Below are 22848 nucleotides of genomic sequence, written 5' to 3'. Positions count from 1 at the left end.
TGAATTGTTTCAAGATGTAAGACCATTTTGCTCTAACATGAGTGCCGTGTTTATAGGTAATGGATTTGATTTAATGACGTGCACTTTTTTTCTATTACCATATAGGTACCCAAAGGGGGCCACCTAAAGCTGCAGCCCTAGGCATGGGCCCTCAGGTACACATATACTAAATACGGCCTTCAAATTTTATTATTGATAGAATTGCTGGAAAAAAATGTTTAATGCCTTTGTTAATGACAATTGCAGACCAAGAAGAGAAAGTCAAGTGAAGTGCTGAACAATATGTATTTGTAAATATTTGGTATTAAGGACAATAAAGTCAAGCAGGCATGTACTCATTGTGCAGTTGTTTTAAGAATTTATCAGCTTCCATGATGCTTTTAGCCTTGGAAATCATAGTTCAGCAACATTTTGTTTAAGTAATACTACTATAGAAGGGTTATGTCACTTTTAAATGCTAAAAGCTGTAGTCCAGCAACATCAGGGTTGTATGCTTAAAACAACATTGTTAAATGCTTTTATCCATTTTGCAGGCAGAAACATTACAGCTTGATCCTGAGACAGAATTTCCTCCCAACCATCTCCTAGAGAGACACACACAGACTTCCTCTTGTACTTCTCTACATAACCAGACTCATTTTTTGAGACCTTTCCTACCTCACATAAACAGTTTTATAGAACTATTAGGTTTTCCATCTGCTCTAATCTCTGTGTTTTACATGACTGCAAGATGACTATTGCTTGTAAACAGAATTCTGATTGGTGCATCCTATTGCATCTATGCCCAGCTTTGAAACACCTTCTTGAAGACCCAAGGGATGCAGTTGCATAGTTTTATGGCTATTTTGCCTCCCCTTTACAATTTTACCAGGCTTTTATACTGTTTGTAATTTCCTATAGGTTGCACCAGTAATTTTGAGGGATCATGATACTAATTTGGTTCTAAGTTATAAATATAAAAGTACTAAAACATCTGAGTATTTGTGAGCATAATAGTCTCATTTAATGTTTTTTGGAAAAAACAAAGACCCTAGATTTCAAGAAAGCAAACTTGAACTTCCTAAGAACATTACTTTAGCAGATGGACTTTAGCAGAACAGAAATGTTTGCCATTTAAAACTATATTACCTTAAAGGACAAGGAAAGGCAAAGTCACATGGGGGTGCCAAAATGTTAGGCACCCCCAAGTGACTTAAATAGCCTACCTTTTCCCCTGATCTGGTGCCCCTGTTCGGAGAGAACAGCACCAGCCCGGGGTAGCTGCAGCTCTTCCTCCTTCCTGTTCGCTAGTGCGCGCATGCGCAGTAGAGTAAAAAGCCAAACTTTAACAGAGAAGTCAGCTTTTTACTCTAATGCGCATGCGCCGGTCGTGGGGTCCTGGCAAAATGAAGCAGGAAGGAGGAAGCGCTCGCTTGCAGGTACCCCGGGCTGGTGCTGTTTTCTCCTAACAGGGGCACCAGCCCGGGGTACAGGGTAAGAGATTAAAGTCACTTGGGGGCATCTAACATTTTGGCACCCCCAAGTGACTTAGCCTTTCCTTCTCCTTTAAAGAGAAAGTATACCACCCCTTTAACATGCGCTAATTTTATTGAGCTTATATAGAAAAGGTGCATAAACACTATTTGACCTGCCAGAAATAAATATAAAAAAGTCATTTTTTCCTCACAGACATACCTGATTGTTTCTTTTTGTGGGATGGCACAGTTAACCATAAGATGGAAGCTCCTTCTCCTATAGTATGTGTAATGCAATGAAGACTTGCCTGCCCCATGCTAGCAATGACCCCCTTATGCTTCCCATTCTTTCAAACGAACATATACGAGCAATAAAACACTATCTCTGCATCAAATCAATTTATTCTTTAAAAGGTAGCAAAGGTGAGAACTGTCTCACATTTTTCATTTTCAAGCAGCGGTGATGTGAAATTCCAAAATAGTGCAAATCATAACTGAGAAACATAACATGATGAAGAGTTGAGCCTCTTTTATATTTAGAAAGAGTAAACTTTAGCTTAGTTTTAACCGCAAATCTTCATTTATGCAAGGCATTTTAGAATAATAAATCATCTGTTTCTTCAAGACGTAAGAGGTTAATGGTTTAGCATGTTTTAAAAGTAAGTTGAGCATGTAAGTTGATCATGTCATATAAACATAAAGGATTTGCAAGTAGCACGTTTGACCTTTTGAGCTTGGCTCAAACGCAGTCTACGACACGTCCCACAGGCATACTTTATTTTTATTTCAAAGTTCTTGGCATCTTGCAGGGTCAATAGACTTCAAAAGATAATAACACTGTAGGCTCACCTCTGCATCAATACTCTGGTTAAACATTTTTATAAGACACTATCTTGATCTAGTAATGCACAAAGTGTAACACTAAGTTTGCTTAATCGCTACATCATACTGTATTTATTTTTGTTCTTGTTGTAATTAATGTATTGGCATAAATTTACAAAGCAAGTTAAACAATTTACAGTATTATTTTTAGGTCTCATTGCATGGATCTAGAAACAGAATTCCTGAGTTGACTTCATATGTTGAGAGATGAGGGGCACTTTCATTTAGATCAAATATTGCTTTTTGCATCTAAATGGTCTTTAGTGTTAAATTACACCGCTGCTAACACTAAATAGCATTCACAACTTTTGCTGTACACTTAAGGGTAATTTGGAATATAAGTTTGAAAATTCTGTAGTAAACTGGTCCTTATTTGGTAATCAGGGCAATGTCCAAAGTCTTTCACTGGAATAAAAATAATTGTTTTTACTAATCCACGGCCAGTATGATGATTGAGCACTGCAGCCAGCATGTCAGTAAGGCTTTTGTCTAACCAACAGCAGAAAGGGAAAGCTGTGCTCACCACTACACCCTTTCTAATTATTAAGTGGGAATGCAATGAGGTTATGACCACAAAAGTCATACCGACAAAGACAAATATCCTCCGCACCCATAGAATATTTTTAGGAAATAAGGACATTTTGTTCATAAAAATACTTAAAAATGCCCTCCCTTTTAAACAAAGCAGGAAATGTTTGTCTATATCAAACTGGTCTGGCGAGTCCTTCATAAAAAAAACTTGTAGCTTTAGGCAGTGTCACTTAGTGGCAACTAAAGCAAATATAGTACATCTAGCATAACAAAGGGCTTTAAATCGAGAGATGAGAAAATAATTTTGTCTCTTTATAGGCCTCACCTTGAGTATGCAGTGCAGTTTTGGGCTCCAGTCCTCAAAAAGGATATTAATGAGCTGGAGAGAGTGCAGAGACGTGCAACTAAACTGGTAAAGGGGGATGGAAGATTTAAACAATGAGGAAAGACTATTAAGGTTGGGGTTGTTTTCTCTGTAAAAAAGGCACCTGTGAGGGGACGATTAACTCACCAGAGGCCACCCCTTTAGGAACTTTCACTTAAAGCAGCGTAGGTGGGTTTTTTTTTACAGTGAGGGCAGTGAGGTTGGGGAATGCCCTTCCTAGTGATATTGTAATGGCAGATTCTGTTAATGCCTATAAGAGGGGCCTGGATGAGTTCTTGAACAAGCATAGTATCCAAGGCTATGAAAGGGTAATATAAATTAAAAGTAAGTCTAAAGGCATTCTTTTTAAGTACTTACTGCATATCTAAATTCCCAGATCCATGCTTGCTTCTCTGAGATATGTTGCTGGCAGCCTACAGCAGTGTGAAGACTACAGTGACATCACTGAAATCTCTCTTCCCTTCCTGTAGGTGCCAGCGACAGCCTTCCTATTCTCTGAGCATGTGTGCAACTTGATCCTGTCTCCTGTTCTGAGCTACACATGCCCACCAGCCAATCAGAAGCGGATCTGGCAGAGGGGAGGGGGGGGAGGGAATAAAACACATGTGCAGTATGAAGCAAGGAGGGAAAGGAAGGGAGAATACCTTTTTAGAGATGGCTGCCTGTTCTAGAAAATGTGAAGTAAGTGTGACTGAGTAAATATTTGATTAGGTGAGCCAAAAGTGTGGCGTTTTTACTAAACAATAGGAGGACTATTGGGCAGTATGCTTTTTAAATTTTGACTTGCATTCTCCTTTAAGATCCCCAGTTATTATAGATATTGGTATATAGTTTATATATGTCAGTGTACAGATAGGTTGATAAGAGTCTGTGTCTATGACTGTGGTCTTTTTTTCAAACCATATTAACAACAGTATGTAAATATGTATTTATTCATTAAGAATTCTACTATTTCTTATTCTTTAGGCATTATAATGTCCATATATTGATATATGACTGCAGTAGCAGTGGAAATGCATTGCTGGGCTAATACTACTATACATTCTAAAATAAAAGCTGGTAAGAATAAAATGTACACCATTAAAATTAAAGAAATAAATGTGCAAGAATATTTATATTGTTCAATGTGCTATTACTTTTTGTGGTCAAATTACTGAAAAATATGTACTCATACTTATTACACAAAGGAAAACACACCATATGTGTAGCTTTTTATAATTATATTGAATTCAAAGCCAATAAGACCATAAAATAAACTCTCAAAATGTATTGACATGTGCTATTCATTTACTCAGCACTTCTAGAAATCATGTCCCATAGAAATATTGATATTTTTAGTTTTAAAACACCTGTAGTCCCTTTAAGACTTTTGAGAGCAGTGTGTGAATGTGTATTATCTAAAGCTAAATTGAGCACAATAAACTTGGTTCTCTTTGTTTTGACAACAAATAGACAGATAAATGTCTGAACACAGGAGGGTTGATAGCAAACTCACTGCAATAAAAACAATGACTAATATAAACATATTTAGATGCACAGATTAGAAATAAATGGCAGCTCTTAAATGAAATTCATTATTTAAAATTTTAGTCTGTTTAGAAATGTTAGGGGTTTTTGATGCTATGTCTTTCCAATGGTAGAATTAACGCAGCTGTCAAAACTGCTGGGCTATAGAGAAGTCATCAAAATATTGTTATATTCAAATAACAAAATGTTCTCATTTGATACAAACATGTAACATTACAATTATTTTCATAAATGATTGGAGACATATTTAAGATTTCTTCAAATACTTTTTGTTTAGATTACATTGCAGTTGGCTTCTATTCCATAGAATTCAAATTTGAATTTGAAATGTTATGCTTTTTGCTAATGTAATTAGATTTATTTTGCCTTCTCAAAATATTTGAGTTTGTTTTCCTGGTCAGAACAGTAAGATGTATTTTTTGTCTTTTTTAACTTTTGCTTCTCGCTCTATGATTTCTGGGGTTGGTAATCAGCTGCATTTCTATCATTGGCAATATTTATATTACTTAGCTATCAATTCAGTTTTTATTCTATTCACCTTCTAGTCTGTCATCCACACCACTACTGATCCTATTCAATGATTCCAAGGCATTCCAAGCATTCCTAAACAGCCCCCACCAGACCAATAAATAGTAACTTGCATCTTACAGCAGCTCCTCTGCATTTGCAAGAATCCTCAGATTGCCAGACCTGCCACCAGGGCCGGGGTAGGAACTAGGGGTAGTCAGTCAGAGGAGTCACCTGCCTATACCGCACACTCCTTTCTCTTGCTCCCGCCAGTTGTCATTACGCGGTGGGGGCAATAACTAACACAATCCACCCCCCCCGCGCTCCCCGGAATTACATGCGCAAGGGGGCAGGAGGTGCAGGGGCGAGGTGGCCAACCGGGTTGCCTAGGGCACCCAGTCGGCTTGGCCGCCCCGCCTGCCACAAGTAATAACAGGGATGAATGGAATCTGCCTGTCACTGTGAACACAGGGTCGATATTGGTTAGATGATGCATATGTGAGCTTTTACTGGCCGAAACAGATTGAATAGAACTAATTCATCTCTATTAATACATGCAGGGGGACAGCACTGGCAGTTTATCACTTGTGGAGAAAACCCATGGTGTAAAATTACCCTTAACCTTTAAAAATGTTTTTGCCAACCTTGATTGGACATTAGCAGGTAGCATCTAGAAATAGTCAACAATTGTTTAAAAATTAAACACAGATGTAGCAAACCTTTATACAAAATGTAAGCATATGTTTTTAATTTGCAAAATGCAAAAAAGCCAGCCTGACCCTTCACGAAGCACAGAATGTAAATTCTAGTAAAATATTAAGAGATGCATAAACAATGATTGAATTAAATGGAGCGTATCAAAACAGGTTCCAGTTAAAATCTCCTATGTGTATATCAACAATGTCTCTAATATTTGTGAGCTTTCAGCTAGACATGGGGCCTGTGCTTAAGATCTAAAGAGTTCTGATGCTTTGCGTCTTTAGAGAGAGAATAAACGGATCAATCCCAAGAAAACTCTATTGCGGGCAGAAATGTAACCTTCAATTGTTTAAATGTCGTTATTTAAAGTTGTACAGATTTGAAACATGGGTTGGTGCCTAGTGTATACTTCATCTTGTGGTCCAAGGGCAAGGCAATATTTTATCTATAGTATTGCAGCTAAGGCCCAGTGAGAGTGCAATGGATAAAATACTATGCGATTCCAAACGGAACAATATATTGTTTTTAAAATACACCACCCCTCTTTTCTCTCCCCAGACATTAGTTCCATGGGATACACAAGTTAATCTGGATATAGAGCAGCTGTTTCTTTCTATTGTACGTATCCAGAGAGGAAATGGTAATATGCAGACTACATTGACTTTTTTCACTCAAAACAATCTGTATGCTAAACTTTTTGGAGGTGGAGAGAAATAATTTGTTGTTAGAAATGTGACCTATGTAATAAGCTGGTATGTATGCAGTAATGTGGGAATGCAGCATTACGTAGTTGATAGGGATATAACAAGCACTCCCTTTGGTGGCAACTGTGTACTTGTAACGGAATTATATTAGCTAAGAAATGCCATTATTTCTCATTACTATCACCTTTTTTAAATGCATATCCATAAATAGCTTGCTTTTATACCTCAGTATATGCTTTAGATCTGCATGATGTTTGTGTATCTATTACAGTTCTCTTTATTCCATTGAGAAATGCCATCATCTTTTGTTTGTAAATGTTTTCTTCGTAGGTTTTTAGTTTTCCATTGCTACTTATTGCAGAAAAAAAATCAGTTGTAATCACACAGTCTCCACAAAGGGTATAATCATATGTAAATGTTATGTTTTTAATTAATATTAGCAGTTTGTAACAATGAATGCTGTATGTTAAAGGGGTATTTTTGCCTTTAAATTAACTTAGTGATGTAGACAGTCATAATAAGACAATTTGGAATTGTTTTTTTTCTTTTTTGTGGATTTTGAATGATTAAACTCTTTGCTCTTTAGAAATTTCAGCCGCTTTCTACTTGCTAGGGTGTAAATTACCCTAGCAACTAGGTAGCTGTTTGACGAAGACTGGAATATATTTGAGAAGCCATGGTTGCTAGGGTAAATTAGTTCATAGCAAATAGATAGCTGCTGAACTTCTATATTAGAGAGCTACTGAACAAAATGTTAAATCATTACAAATAACACAAAAATAAAATAATGAAGAACAAATGCAAATTACATCAGCATATTACTGCCTGCCTTTAATACCTAGATGCCAGATGTCAACTCACTAATGGCTCGTTTACAAATGGAATGTGTGCTAATGGATGCAAAATCATGCCTGATGGCAGTTGCACCTGTCAAGGGTCAGAGGCACCAATTTGCAAGCTTTCTGCCAAATAAGCCCTGCATTATATATATATATATATATAATGTCATCAGTGGGCTCTTCATTGTATATTTTGCCTATTTTTCCAGACTGTTCACACTGAGGGAATCTTTTAAAATTTACAGATATTTTTTCAAAGCTACAAACCATGAGGATATTAACTGATCTTTGATTTTCTGAGTGAAACAAGTGCCAATTTCAAAGAATAGAGCAAATCACGATTTTCCAACAGAAACTGTATTGGTTAGGCTATAAGGTGAATCAGTTTATAGTTACGTACATAAAGGTATTACATACTTGGTTTGAATTCACCTTTTGAATCTGCTGTTGGCACAAAGAGAACAAAGAGCATTGTATGCTTGAAACATTTCTGGAATATGGCATTATTTGAAGCTTAATTCAAAAGCATTATCTTTATAGCTCTGTCCGTGGCATGTTACAGTCACATCTTCTTTAATACAGGATACACATTCCATCTGGCCATTATCTGAAATATACAGCATTTAACATCACTTTTTTTTTATTTCATTTTTTAATTTCACCCTTGGTTCAACAAGTCCTCTCTACAGCGCTTCCTAAGCTGACAAACTTAACTTTTATTGGCCTTATTTAACATCAAGGTGCAGCAAACATTTATCCAGAACAGACAATATTTCCTTTAGATACAAAGAATTTACACTTCTGTTATTGGTTTGCAGGGTTCTCAGTCCAGCTTGCAAGGGGTCGATATTGAAAATAGCTTATTTGTAGATGCTATTATTTTCCATCGGGTCACCAGGTGGTGCTGTGGAGTAGGGCAATTCCCCAGGAGAAGCTGGGGCCCAGTGCCTGAGATTCTTTGGTCTGGTTTACATTGATCATTAGGGAATTTGTGTGGCAAGTACCACTGAAGAAGCTGTTCTGGTGACTGCAAGGGACAGATTTATTATGCAATTTTAAAGATGGCAACAAAATTCAACACACATCGCCAGGCGCGTAAAATCTGCATAGTTTTTTTTACATTTTTTTTCTTACGCTAGAACTTATGTAAAATAATGGCGTAAAATCTGGTGTTCGGATGGCAAACATTAATTTATTATATGCAGCTTTTTAAACCATTTTTTCAGCAAATTTCATTTTACACAACATAATAAATAGGCCCCTGAGTGAGTCAATAAGAACATTAGGGTTCATTAAAAATATAGGCACTACATAGCACTTTTTCCATAGCAACCAATCAGTACATAGATATGTTCAGTCTAGTACAAGTTACAAAATAACAGCAAGGATTTAAATGGGCAATTACTTGCTGCAATTTAGCACCTATCTTAAGCTAGTCATATATTATATGATCTGCTCATTTGGCAAGGTCACCAAATTTGCGGATCTTTACCAGATTTGTAAAAAAACATGCTGGGCCAGATGAGATGATCTGATCATCAGCTCCCTGGGCCAGTGATCGGATCATAAGTAGCGCCTCCTCAGGGATCCTTGCTGCCCTAAGGCGGCCAAATTGATGCTGCTCCCTCTTTACATTCTTTCATGTTGGAGAGGGTCAGTGGTGCTGCATCACTAGTCAAAATGGAGTCGAAATGGCAGCAGGGCCCCTGATCGCGAGGGCCAAGGGGGACCTGTCCAGAGAGGGCACACCACAACAATTTCCTAACTTAAATAAACAGTGTTATGTATATATTGTGTAGAGTAGGTGCAACAATAAAGTCTTCTCTAGCTGTACTCATGAATAAGCCCTTGCAGCAGGCATTTCTGGAACGTCTATATTATTTATGAAATTCACTATGTCCCCCCCCCCGCTTGTGATAAGGTACATTACACTCCTGCATGTTTCCACAATTCAAAAACCCTTATTCTTGCTAAAGATCAGAGTCTCGTTGGTAAACTGCACATGCACAGTGATATATAGCAAAGCAACAAGAAATAACGGCTTTCTTTAAAAATGACACTTGAAGTGGAAATGGTAACATTCTGGCTTATTTTTCATCCCAGCTGGAAGGAAAAGAAGAATATTGTAGATTTCTGTATTCAAAGCAAACAGCTTGTTTTATCTAACCAAAAAAAGTGGGTTATTATAACCCCCCCAAAAAAAACAAATAAAGAAGGGGCTTTAGAAACTTTTCCATAAGGAAAAGCTTTATACAAATCAAATAGCATTGCTTCAACATACACTATACACACTTGACCTACATACAACAGGCACTTATTTATTTTGTTTGCTTTCGAATATTTTTATGTCAATGTCCAATAAGCAACTTTGTTAAGATGCCTAAACATTTTTTAAGCATGAATGGTTATTTATTTTTCTTTCTCTTACAAGCTATTTCAAATTCAGATTTCTAATCCATATTTTCATACTCCTATGACTTTGGTCATTTCTTTCAGTATGCATGTTTGTTCAGCTGTTTAGCTCAAGCATCTAAAATTACACTTCTGAAGGTTTGTAATGTTATTTGTGTGGATTTAGTAAAGATTAATGATAGAGTGATTTTGTAAACTCTGGAGGTCCAATTCTGTATCTAGACAAAAGCAAGGAAAGTGCTTTCCTCTTTAACTCTTACAGACTTTCAGGGTTCCTTCTTATATAAAGAAAAACTTTGCGCTCAAGCTTGAAACAAAGTAATAACCAGTGCTTAATTATATCTTCTTAAAACTATGTGCTTAGTACTAAAGGGAAACTTGTCACTGCAAGGATATTGGCAAATTGCTCATGTGGTGCCATTATTAATAATGGGATCCCAACCAGGAAACCATAATGTCAAACTGTTTGACTATCGTGGCAGGAAAGAAGGGTAATATGGGCCAAGATATTGGAATACATTTCAAATGACAATGTACAGTACTTGCCTTTTTGAGGAAAAGAAGAGCAGATACTTAGACTCTGGAATGGTAGTGGATGTTATCTACTTAGTGGATGTTATCTAAAGCATTTGTTGGTCTGGAGAATTTGTACTTGGATACATACAGTAACTGCCTGAAGGACTGATTATAAAAAGGTAATTTAAGCATTTTCTAACCAGACCAATGGTGTTAGTGGAGTGCCACAAGGGTCTGTCCTTGGCCCTTTATTTTTTAAATTGTTTAATAATGACTTGCATTGAATGGCATTGCAAATATTTTCTTTATGTTCATGATACTAAATGTGCAAAACTAAGATTTGACAAAATTGGAGAACTGGGCAGCAAACTGGAAAATTAGGTTAATAAATGTTAATAAATACAAGGTTATGCACTTTAATAGAAAAAAACATAAATATTAGTAATACACTCTATACTAGTGTGTTAGGGGCCTCTTTTATTGAGCAGTATTTGGAAATTTTTGTGGATAAAAAATAGGCATTAACTCAAGGGATGAAAGCATCATTTGTGCCTCTGATGAGGCATCACCTTGAGTATGGAGAGCAGTTTTGGGCTCAGGTCCTTAAGAAAGATATTAATGAGCTGGAAAAAGTGCAAAAGGAATGGAAGAATATGAGGAAAGAATTAAATGTGCACATTTCTCAGTTGATGGAATCTAAATTTGTTATATTTCTTTGCCATATAAGTATCCCCTTTTTTTTTTTTACTACTTTTTATGTAAATGCACAAAGACATAAGAAATATACCAGAACCTAAAGGAAGGCAACACAACTTCAGATTACAGTTAATTTAGTATGGTTGTGTTATACATTTGTTTAAACTCTTGGCATAAATATTATATAAAAAACTATATTTTACAAGATACATATATGATTATAAAAGTGTGTGTGTGTTTAAAACTATTACTCAGTTCAAAACTTTTAAAAAGAACCCATCTGGAACAATAATATAAAACATTTTTCCCATCTGGTCACAGATGGAACTGATAAATAATTGTCTTTAGAAAACCATAATTAGCAATATTTACATTTTCTTTGTGTGGGAAAAATAATATTCAGGATTCCTGAATCAATTAGTTCAAATTATGGCACCAGCATTTGTGATCAATTAAAGCAATGTGATCAATTAAAGCAATGTCCTGAAATATGTTGGACTTGAGAAACCAAAGGCTAATGTCCCATAGAGTGATTTAATCGCCCACAATAGATATCTGCTACCATGGGTGAAATGCCTTTCCAACCGGCAACAAAGGCAATCGCCAGTGGAAAGGCCTACGCCAATCGTGTGAAGTTGCATGCAGAAGGAAACTTTGCGTGACTTTGGAAACCCAAACCGATGCATAGGTCTTTCCACTGGCGATTGCCTTTGTTGTGGGTGTAAGGGCATTTCCTAGCAATTCTCTATTAATCTATCACAAGCAACTAAATCTCTCTGTGGGACATTAGCCTTATTCTGTATGATAATGATGATTATAAGGGGGAAAATATACATTAATAAAAGGAAAAAAAGACAGGCAAAGATAACCATTTTATGAAATGGGAACAAAGTGGACATGTGTGGGCGGGCTATACTTTTAGGTGCAAAATGAAGGGCTCCCATCTGTTGCCAAAAAAACACAAGGTGCAGCTGTTTAATATAATTGCATTTTAACACAAACAAAGTATATGTGTGTTTGCACCTACTCTTAGGGGCACATTTACTTACCCACGAACGGGCCGAATGCGTCCGATTGCGTTTTTTTCGTAATGATTGGTATTTGGCGATTTTTCGGAAAATTATCGCGACTTTTTTGTTGCCATTCCGAATGTTGCGCAAAATCTGGCGATTTTTTTCGTAGTGTTAAAACTTGCGTGAAAAGTCGCGCCTTTTTCGTAGCCATTCCGAAAGTTGTGCAAAAATTTGCGATTTTTTTTCGTAGCGTTCGGATTCATTCAAGCTTCAGTATGGTGACTTTTCTTGGGCCAGGTTGGAGCTGCAGGGTGCCATTGAGTCCTATGGGAGGCTTCCAAAATCATGCTAAGTCTGAAAGTTTCGCCCGCCGCTTACGAGCGCTCAATACGAAAAAGTTGCGACAAGATACGAGCGAATCGTAATGGCTACGAAAAACTCGCGTTTTTTCGTGAAAATCGTATTGGTAACGAAAGTCGCGACAATTTCCGAAAAGTCGTAAAGGCTCCGAAAAAAGTCGCAAAATGTTCATTTTCCAATTGGAATTTTTCCAATTCGAATTCGTGTCTTAGTAAATCAGCCCCTTAGTATATGATTAAAATTATAGTCTCTACAAGTGCAATCATCAACATATGTAGGCACATGTAGAAAACTTGGATTCAAACCAGTAGTGGTGGGATATATTTTAGTAATGAATTACCCAACACACTAACTATTTTGCCATCTACATGTAAAAATACTGTTAGGCTATTGCTCCTGAAGTGTTGATAACCTGAATATTGGAATATGCCCCAAGATATATAATTAGTAAGATAAATGGTCACTGAAATCCAAAAATAACAAATTCCATTGGTTTTAAGGTTATCCCTTTCTGTTCTCTGGGTCATATACTTAAAATCTCATTTTATTTGGAACATACCTGACTCCTGTTACACTTTTCAGGTGGCTTCCAACACTGTTTCAGGAGTCAAAGCCAGGAGTGCAAAGATTGGAAACACCCAGGAAGATTTGTTTTTGCAATTATATTTGCAAATTACTAAGATCTTTGCACATTTTGTAATTAATGTATGTTGTAATGTTCTTAAAACTGTATGTTCTTTCACCCAGCAAAATATAGTTTTTTTGGGTGGAGGACCTCCTTTAAGAGGGGGAATCAAATTTGTCATTAACTAATTAAATTATTCATTTTGGTTTTGTGAAGCAGAGGTTATGTCAACCTAAACAAAGTCTTTCAATGGGATATCTAGGACAGGGCTACACAGACAGTGTACTATATGTACTATAAACTCCTACAAACACTAGTTCATTGAGGAGAACACAGCATCAAATGCTGAGTTTTCTTTGTAAAAGACCTAGGTATAGTCAGAAAAATATCACCTGTTTGATGTAAGAAAAATTCCAAATAAAGAGAGAGAAAATGCCAACCCTTAGCAAATATCTGTTCTGACAGTCATAGATTCCACAGATAGCTATAAAAAATGTATTTTTTTGGTGATGTATTATACAATTCAAATATCCACCCCGTCTTGGAATATCCATCCAACTGATATCCAAGTCTTGTCATACATAATCAATAGCAGTCAGCATGTAAAGGAGTTACGGATCACTAGCTCTTTAGAAAGTATATACTATCTTGCTGAAATGTGCAACAGTTCTGGAACATTTTAAAAAGTTTAAGCAAACATTTCAACCCTGTCAGCACCAAGAGGCAACCAATGAACTGTTGGCCCAACAATAAGGCATTCATGTAAAACAATTCTAAAATTAAGATCACCTGTGATCTTACTATAACCAGCCACTGATCTATTCACAATATTGGAAGCTCTGTCTAATGATATTAGCCATTTGGTTTTTAGAAGTGAATGTCAAGATTGTATTTATATTAGTAATTCAATTAGTCATGTGCCTGGGAATGTAGTTTTGAAACAAACCCAACCTTTGGTTACACAGGGGATTTTTCCTCTTGAAGAAGAAGTCATCTTACTCTCCATCTAAGAAAAGAGAATGTCCAATATCAACAGTACAACACAAAGTCTAGACAGTTCAGGGAGGCTTTCAGTGGGCGCTTCAAATCTCACTACGTTGACTCTCCTTTGACTGCCCACATTTCTTAAGAACATTAACAGCTTATGTTTGTAAATGTATATTTTCTAAATGAAACTTCAGTCATTTCCCCTCTATCCTTACCTTAAGATTTATTTATAAATTCTTTGAATAAGGGTTACTATATTTTATGTGGATAATTCTGCTGTCCATCCATTGATTTTTCAAGAGCCAAAGTCATTGCTGACAGTGGTGATAAGCAGAAACACGAAATTAATGTTAAGTACTGAAAACAATCTTTCAAATTTTTGCTAAACTGCTGTAGAGAACCCTTAAACACTCATTCAATATTCTGCCTAAAAAGATAACAATGTTAACTATTCCCTAATGAACCAATGCAACTATTAATCCTTTAGTTTTACCCTTGTAGATAAAGTACTATTCCATCTCATTTTGCATATGAATTTAATTTTCTTTTCATCAAATGTCTATCAGAATAAATCATAAAACTTAATATATGAGCACATAAAAATCTTTCAAGCTTTTTCTGTAATTTAGCAGCAAGACAAATGTTTCATTGGTTAACCTGACATTGTTTTGGTAAAAGTGAAATATCATTCAGCGTGATAAAGCATTACTCTTGACTGGTTTCCATATTTATAAAGAAAACCACTAGACATTAATAACTTAAGCAAACTATAGTCTGAATTTTGATTTTTTTTTTTTTGTATTTATGGTTATGTCTTCCTAATAGAAACCAGAGAGTGGCAGTTTGGAGTGTTTAACATTCCACATACTTTGTTGTTATTAGAAATATAACTATGGGTCTATTTCTGGCATTCAAAATGTTTCTAGCTACACTAGAATTGTCATTCTAGTCTTTTGTACACTTTTAGCATACAGGAAGGTGCCAGATCCATATGTTGATCAATTTAAAGATAAATGCATGTGGCATTTTTATAGCAATTGACATTTTTCCATTATGAAATGGATTATTTTATCGCTTTTGAACAATTACAACAGTATAAACACAATTCTCTTATTCTAAAGCAATATTATTGGCAAGCTAAACAAGTTAAAACAGTTGAATGTTATCTCCATATAACAAAGGTTACTTTTTACATTAAATGATCTATCATTTCCTGTGAAAGGCCAAACCACTGCTCTCTAAATCAACAACGTATGTTCCATTTCAGAGGCTTATTACTATCAAAAGGTAATTCCCGATCAAACCTGTAAAATACCCATCCAAGCTTAACATTGTTTTCTGCACTCTAATTTGTGAATTATGATTGAGACCCTGGGCTGGATGTGGCCCTCAAAGAGATTTTTATAGCATGGGGCAGTGGCGAAACTAGCTACACAGCAGGCCCCGCGGTCACTGGCGGGCCCAGGGTGACAGGGGGGCCTGGAGTGCAGAGTCTGCTGTATTGCAGTCCCTCCTCCCCCGCCTCTCTCCTACCTCTTTTTTTAAATACCGGCATGGCGCGTTGCGGCCCAGTAGGTGCAAAGTGAGTGGGCCGGGAGTGGCGGGACCGTTCACACCAGGCCCCCTTAAAAGATCTGTTTGCAGGAGGCCCTGGCACGACCAAGTTATGCACCGGCATTGGGCCTTCTTATGAGCTTGACTGGCTTCTTTGGATGATATCATTTTAATATAGCCTAGTCCCATAACATGAATAGTGAATAACTGCCCCACTATGTAGAAACAGTTCTCATTGAGAACTGATCTGGATAATGTAAAGCTTTGAGTTGTTCACAAAACATCATTGTATGAATATGTGCCCTATTTTATTTATAGTTTAGTTTGTCTTCACAAAAAGTATAATTGAATTTTTACTTTTTTAAAAAAATCAAATAATTACTGTAAGTAATACTTGCCCTTTCAGTTAAAACAAAACACTAAAACTAAACAGTATAGTTAACACTTTCTTTTTCAACTTTATTTTCTAAATGAGTAAGTAAATCACTGTGTTCCATACTAAAGGTCCTCTTTGAAATAGATCAAGGTAACGATGCCACAAAACAGAGTTAATAATGTGATGAATGGAGTAAGCTTGCTTTCATCTCACCATTATAGAGAAACACTAATTTTACTCCATGCAGAATATAAATGAGGCTCTGGAATTGAATTCCTGGGAATGTCTTTTTTACTCCTATCCCAATGTAATTTAGCCACCAGAATGAATGTTTGAACTATTGTATGATGGTTATTTACACTTAAAGGAAAGACACAGAACCTGTACACTACAGGTTCTCTGCAACTTGTGTTTTTACAGATTTGTGTTTGCTGAAAAGCTTTCCCCTGGAATTTGGGCTTCAAACAGTTCTTAAGCATGAAAGACTATGGATTACGGATTTGGTATGCCAAACAATATGAAAGTAAAACAGCTGTTGTATATCACTAAAGGCCCTTCTGTAAATATGGTAAATCTCTTTAAAAGAATCACCATCTGAGTAGTCTGGGACTTCTGGTCTTAAATTTTCAAATCTTCAACAGAGCTTCTGTACAGTCGTAATGCAGAGAAATTTGGATAAAACCACTATGCTTCATATAGTTACATAATTACATAGTTGGGATGAAAAAAGACCAAAGCCCATCAAGTTCAACCCCTCCAAGTGAACCCCAGCACACATACATAGACTTATACACTACATACGTAAACTATACTATATACAGTGGTGTGAAAAACTATTTGCCCCCTTCCTGATTTCTTATTCTTTTGCATGTTTGTCACACTTAAATGTTTCTGCTCATCAAAAACTGTTAACTATTAGTCAAAGATAACATAATTGAACACAAAATGCAGTTTTTAAATGAAGGTTTACGTTATTAAGGGAGAAAAAAAACTCCAAATCTTCATGGCCCTGTGTGAAAAAGTGATTGCCCCCCTTGTTAAAAAATAACTTAACTGTGGTTTATCAATTTCAATTTTCAATTTCAATATCAATTTCTGTAGTCACCCCCAGGCCTGATTACTGCCACACCTGTTTCAATCAAGAAAGCACTTAAATAGGAGCTACCTGACACAGAGAAGTAGACCAAAAGCACCTCAAAAGCTAGACATCATGCCAAGATCCAAAGAAATTCAGGAACAAATGAGAACAAAAGTAATTGAGATCTATCAGTCTGGTAAAGGTTATAAAGCCATTTCTAAAGCTTTGGGACTCCAGCGAACCACAGTGAGAGCCATTATCCACAAATGGCAAAGACATGGAACAGTGGTGAACCTTCCCAGGAGTGGCCGGCCGACCAAAATTACCCCAAGAGCGCAGAGACAACTCATCCGAGAGGCCACAAAAGACCCGAGGACAACATCTAAAGAACTGCAGGCCTCACTTGCCTCAATTAAGGTCAGTGTTCACGACTCCACCATAAGAAAGAGACTGGGCAAAAACGGCCTGCATGGCAGATTTCCAAGGCGCAAACCACTTTTAAGCAAAAAGAACATTATGGCTTGTCTCAATTTTGCTAAAAAACATCTCAATGATTGCCAAGACTTTTGAGAAAATACCTTGTGGACCGACGAGACAAAAGTTGAACTTTTTGGAAGGTGCTTGTCCCGTTACATCTGGCGTAAAAGTAACACAGCATTTCAGAAAAAGAACATCATACCAACAGTAAAATATGGTGGTGGTAGTGTGATGGTCTGGGGTTGTTTTGCTGCTTCAGGACCTGGAAGGCTTGCTGTGATAGATGGAACCATGAATTCTACTGTCTACCAAAAAATCCTGAAGGAAAATGTACGGCCATCTGTTCATCAACTCAAGCTGAAGCGATCTTGGGTGCTGCAGCAGGACAATGACCCAAAACACACCAGCAAATCCACCTCTGAATGGCTGAAGAAAAACAAAATGAAGACTTTGGAGTGGCCTAGTCAAAGTCCTGACCTGAATCCTATTGAGATGTTGTGGCATGACCTTAAAAAGGCGGTTCATGCTAGAAAACCCTCAAATAAAGCTGAATTACAACAATTCTGCAAAGATGAGTGGGCCAAAATTCCTCCAGAGCGCTGTAAAAGACTCGTTGCAAGTTATCGCAAACGCTTGATTGCAGTTATTGCTGCTAAGGGTGGCCCAACCAGTTATTAGGTTCAGGGGGCAATTACTTTTTCACACAGGGCCATGTAGGTTTGGATTTTTTTTCTCCCTAAATAATAAAAACCCTCATTTAAAAACTGCATTTTGTGTTTATTTGTGCTATCTTTGACTAATAGTTAAATGTGTTTGATGAGCAGAAACATTTAAGTGTGACAAACATGCAAAAGAATAAGAAATCAGGAAGGGGGCAAATAGTTTTTCACACCACTGTATACTAACATCAATACTAATTGTAGATTTTAGTATCCAGTAGCCTTGAAAATTATGCTTATTCAATTTAAAGATGTCTGTTACATGAAATAACCTAGAGGCTGAAGCTCACCCACTGGGTTTTAATACACAGCATGGGCAATATGCTGATCAGATTCCCAACTACAACCCCCTAACCCAAGTCCCATATGGGCAGTGCAGGTCTTTTTTTTTTTTTTTATCTTATGTAGAGCCAAGGCAGTGGATTAGGGTTTTGTATGTAAATGTTTATTTTAGGACAGATCAGGGTCTTCCTTTTGAAAATTCCTTCTGTTTTGTCTACATATGAGGAGGGTATCTCCTCAACCAAAATACATTTCTTGTGGCTATTAAATATAGCAAAAAATAGAAAGAGAGTAACAGAGGGATGATAGGGAAAAAAGATAAATATACATAATGCAGTCCCTTGCAAATATCTGTGTTTTCAATAGCTACTGTATTTAGGGACACACATTTTGGGTCGCGGGTCTGGTAACCCAGAGCAGTCAATTAGATGTTTGTTTTTAACCACCTAACCAGTAAATGAATGACAAAAGAACAAGAAAATGATAAAAATGGTCAACATAATGTGTAAAAATTCCACCAGTATGTCAAAAAATGACAGCTCAAAATGTCCATGATGACTACTATTGTCAAATTTCTACCCAGGTCAAACAATTCATATCAGTTTGGCAAGTATGTGAACCTTTGCTTTCAGTAATTGGTGTTCCCTCCTCTCTTGGGCAGCAATAACTGCAACTCAATGTTTACAGTAACTGATGATCAGTTCTGCACCTCAGCTTGGTGGAATTTTAGCCAGGACTTTGACCCATTGCCCATTCTAAAACAGTAACTCATCTGCTTCAACCATTCCTTGGTAGATCAGTCTGGTTTGCATTCATGCACTTGTTAATTGGTTTGTTTAAGTACCCCAGCACAGTGATGTTCACCTAGGCCCACCCACCTGCAGTTGCCAAAGGCTGGAGCTTCCCAGCTAGTTATGCTTGTGACTGCCACTGCTGAAAGGTACATTTCTTTTAAAAGTTGACTTCTTTAGGCTTAATATTTTTATTAATGTCTGCCCATTTTTGAGAACAACCCATTTCCCTTTGAGATTTTAGTATGAATAACATAGTAACTAGTGTCATAAGATAGACTTATATCTTCGGAGGTCTCAAGACAGGAAAACAGGTAAAAGCGCAAAGTAGTGTGTTGCCAAAATGGAAACCATCCATCATTACAGAGATGTAAATAAGAGTCTATTTATTATCATGCAAATAAAAGATGAGTCTCTCAGCAGCCAAACTAGACCTGTCTTCAAAGGAAGTGTTAAAAAAGCCAAACAGGAAACTAATACATCCTGAAGGGACAGTTTAAATAAACAAATGTTTGCTTGTCAATTAAGACTAATTTGATTAAACACCTATAATAGGATACTGTAAGTTCTCTTTACTGGTCCCACACTGATGATCATCAGCTCTAACACATTTATCAGGATGAAACTGACTTTAAAATGTTAAAAGAGCATATAATATGAACATTGTAGTCACACAACATTTCAGTAGTTCACAGCTAAGAAACATTGTCTTTTTTTTTTTTTTTATAAAGCAAATGTAAACAAACTAGTAAAGTTGGCCATGCAAAAGCAGCATATACAACCCTTATTAAATAATGCTGGTCTTAATTAGTACCCTTATTTATGATACCCAGGTGCATTTCCCACTATCATAGCGAAAAAGTTATTTAGTGACTTGCAAGTGGCTTTAAGTGGTTTAGCACCCTGTTGTAGTGTTGTAGGGCTACTAAAATATGCAGAGCTTAAACTACCCGAGAAACCCTATGAGTCATTGCCCTTATCCAATATAAAATTATATATATATATATATATATATATATATTTATATTTATATTTATAGTGCTTGGACTTCCCACTTCAGAACAAGGCATGTTTAAAGAAAACATTTTTTTTATAAAATAAAGCCAAACAAAAAAAGAAAAATTGATTTTAAACTTAAACTGCATCTCATTAAAAGTTATTCAATTAAAATACAATTTCTCAGTAAATTTGCAAGCAAGGAGATGACAGCAGGTTAGAGTCAATAGCACCTTATGGATTTAATTAGCCAAGTTCAAAAAGTCTTCAAAAGCCAATTAAAGATGCTATTTGTAATGGTTACTACAATTAATATGGAAATATAAAAAGACCCAGTCTCCAGACTGAGGCTCGCAGGTCTATTTTGTTACAGAACATTCTAAGAAATTGCTGATTTTAGCTAAAATTAAACAAACAGGGAATTGCTGCAGTCAGTGAGATAAATAAGCCTCTTGCGCAGATTATAAACTGATCAGCAAAGCTGTACAGTTTAATTTCAGTTAATTTACAGAGTACAGAGCCATTAGGACATGAATTAAAGGGAACATAAGCTTTCCCTAAAACTGTCTCTTGTTTACAGTCTAGATGTAATTGTTAATGCCAGAAGAGGGAGGTCAACCAGGGGGATGGGGAAGAACTGCCACAAGCAGTGATGTCATCAGGCTTGCTTGCTGCCAGAAGTGACATCACTGCGCATGGGCATTCATTTGCAAAACTCAGGAGGATGCCATAAGGTAAGAGGAAGCCAGGGAGAGGCAGTCTAAATCACGTAAGTCCCAATGAAATAGGGGGAGTTGGTAGCTCTGAGTGTGCAGATGCCTTCTTTCTCGCATTGCATCCAATGCGATAAAAAAATGTTACTGCAACTGTGCATTTTTAAGAATCAGACACAATCACACTCAAAATTTACCATTGTGATGATTGCATTAAAAAATTAGAAAAATTCTGCATTCATTTTTTGGATGCACACAAGTTTTTTTGAGTCAGCATTGTATTTAATTCATGTTAACTACGATTAGTGATGGGGGAATGTTTCGCCAGGCATGGATTCGCGGCAAATCTCCGCGTTTCGCCATTGGGGGATTGTTTCGCGAAACGGATGAAAAAATTTCATATTCTTTTTTTGACGCACAACATTTTTGCTGTTTCTCAAATCTTTTGAAAGATTTGCAAATTTTTTTGGAGAAGCAAAACGGGACAGATTCGCTCATCGCTAACTACATTACGATTGCTTGATCCAGGGAATGTTTCTGGTTGCCAAGCGGGTCAGAAAGGAATTTTTTCCCTCTTGAGGCATAATTGGGACAGGCTTCAGGTTGGGTTTTTTGCCTTCCTCTGGATTAAAACAGTGGATATATGATAATATATTTTAAGTTTTATTTGTCACAGCAGCGGTAGGACCTTGCCAGAGTACTGCACAGGTAATTTTAGCAGAGGGAAAAAGGAGGTTCTCTTCTGTGACTGCACGGTGGATTGATAGATACAGATGTTACTACTGCTTGTGCTAGGTGACAGCCTGCTTGGATTTCCTATCATCGAGACACTGCAGATCCAGGACCGGCAGCAGGGCTGCTGAACTTCTCTCATGGTTGGTAATGCAGCTCCTGCTGGGGCCATCCTCTCTTTGTAGGTAGAGGCAGTCTAATAGTCATTCAAGTCTTCAGCGAGGAACGGCAGAGCATAGCAGTGACCTCTTATGGAATTATGGCTTTAGAATATTGCCTTAAGTTAGGCTGGCAAGGTCCTATTTATTTGATAAAATGTTAAGAAATGCTGTGGCCATTTTTTCCACCTCTGTCTCCTGGTGTTTCATTAAGGTATGTAACAAGGGGGTTCAGTGGGGGTGCCTCAAGGTGAAGGGTCAATTGAGGAGTCACCTTGTTATGCTTTTTTTCCCTCTTTTTTTATATCAAAACATTTGTAATAGTGTAGCTCAGTGCTGTCCAATTTCTGTGGTGCTGAGGCCCGGAATTTCTCTAGCATACATAATGGAGGGCCGCTAATGGAAGCCAGTTTTGACCACTCCCTTTTTTAAGCTGCACGCAATTCAAACCACACCCAATGGTTGGTGCTCACTGCAGGGATATTACCCTTCTTTCATATGTGAAATAATTATATTATGTCATGTTAAGACATACCCTTAAATCCATGTGCCTCCTTCTTCCCATGTGGAAAGCACAACAACCCCCAGCACATAATTACACACTATTTAAATTACTATTTTCAACTGCTAACAAACTCCCTGCCATGTTCACCTCTCACAGGCAGCACAGGGCAGGCAGACTATGGCACACACAGGCAGCATAGGGCAGGCAAAGTATGGCACACACAGGCGGCATAGGCCAGGCAGAGTATGGTACATAGGCAGCATACGGCAGGCAGAGTATGGCACACAGGCAGTACTTTGTCTGCCCTGTGCGCCATATTCTGCCTGCCCT

At 37.1% G+C, this 22848-nt stretch overlaps 1 long non-coding RNA gene across 7 annotated transcripts in view; it reads left to right on the top strand.

The window, feature by feature from the left end:
* Window positions 1–103: 103 nt before the first annotated feature.
* Window positions 104–22848, top strand: part of LOC101731354 — a 36749-nt gene continuing 14004 nt past the window's right edge. For 5 of the 7 annotated variants that reach the window (XR_004221968.1, XR_004221970.1, XR_004221971.1 and 2 more), the window contains exons 1-3: window positions 104–155; window positions 4219–4311; window positions 6544–6603. This is a non-coding gene — a long non-coding RNA (uncharacterized LOC101731354). The remainder of the gene's footprint in view (window positions 156–4218; window positions 4312–6543; window positions 6604–22848) is intronic. The other 2 variants (XR_004221966.1, XR_004221969.1) reach the window with 2 other exon arrangements.

Source organism: Xenopus tropicalis, chromosome 3, assembly GCF_000004195.4.
Source record: "Xenopus tropicalis strain Nigerian chromosome 3, UCB_Xtro_10.0, whole genome shotgun sequence".
NCBI lineage: Eukaryota > Metazoa > Chordata > Amphibia > Anura > Pipidae > Xenopus > Xenopus tropicalis.
Note: the sequence above shows the minus strand (reverse complement) of the source record. Positions and strands in the feature narration are given on the sequence as shown.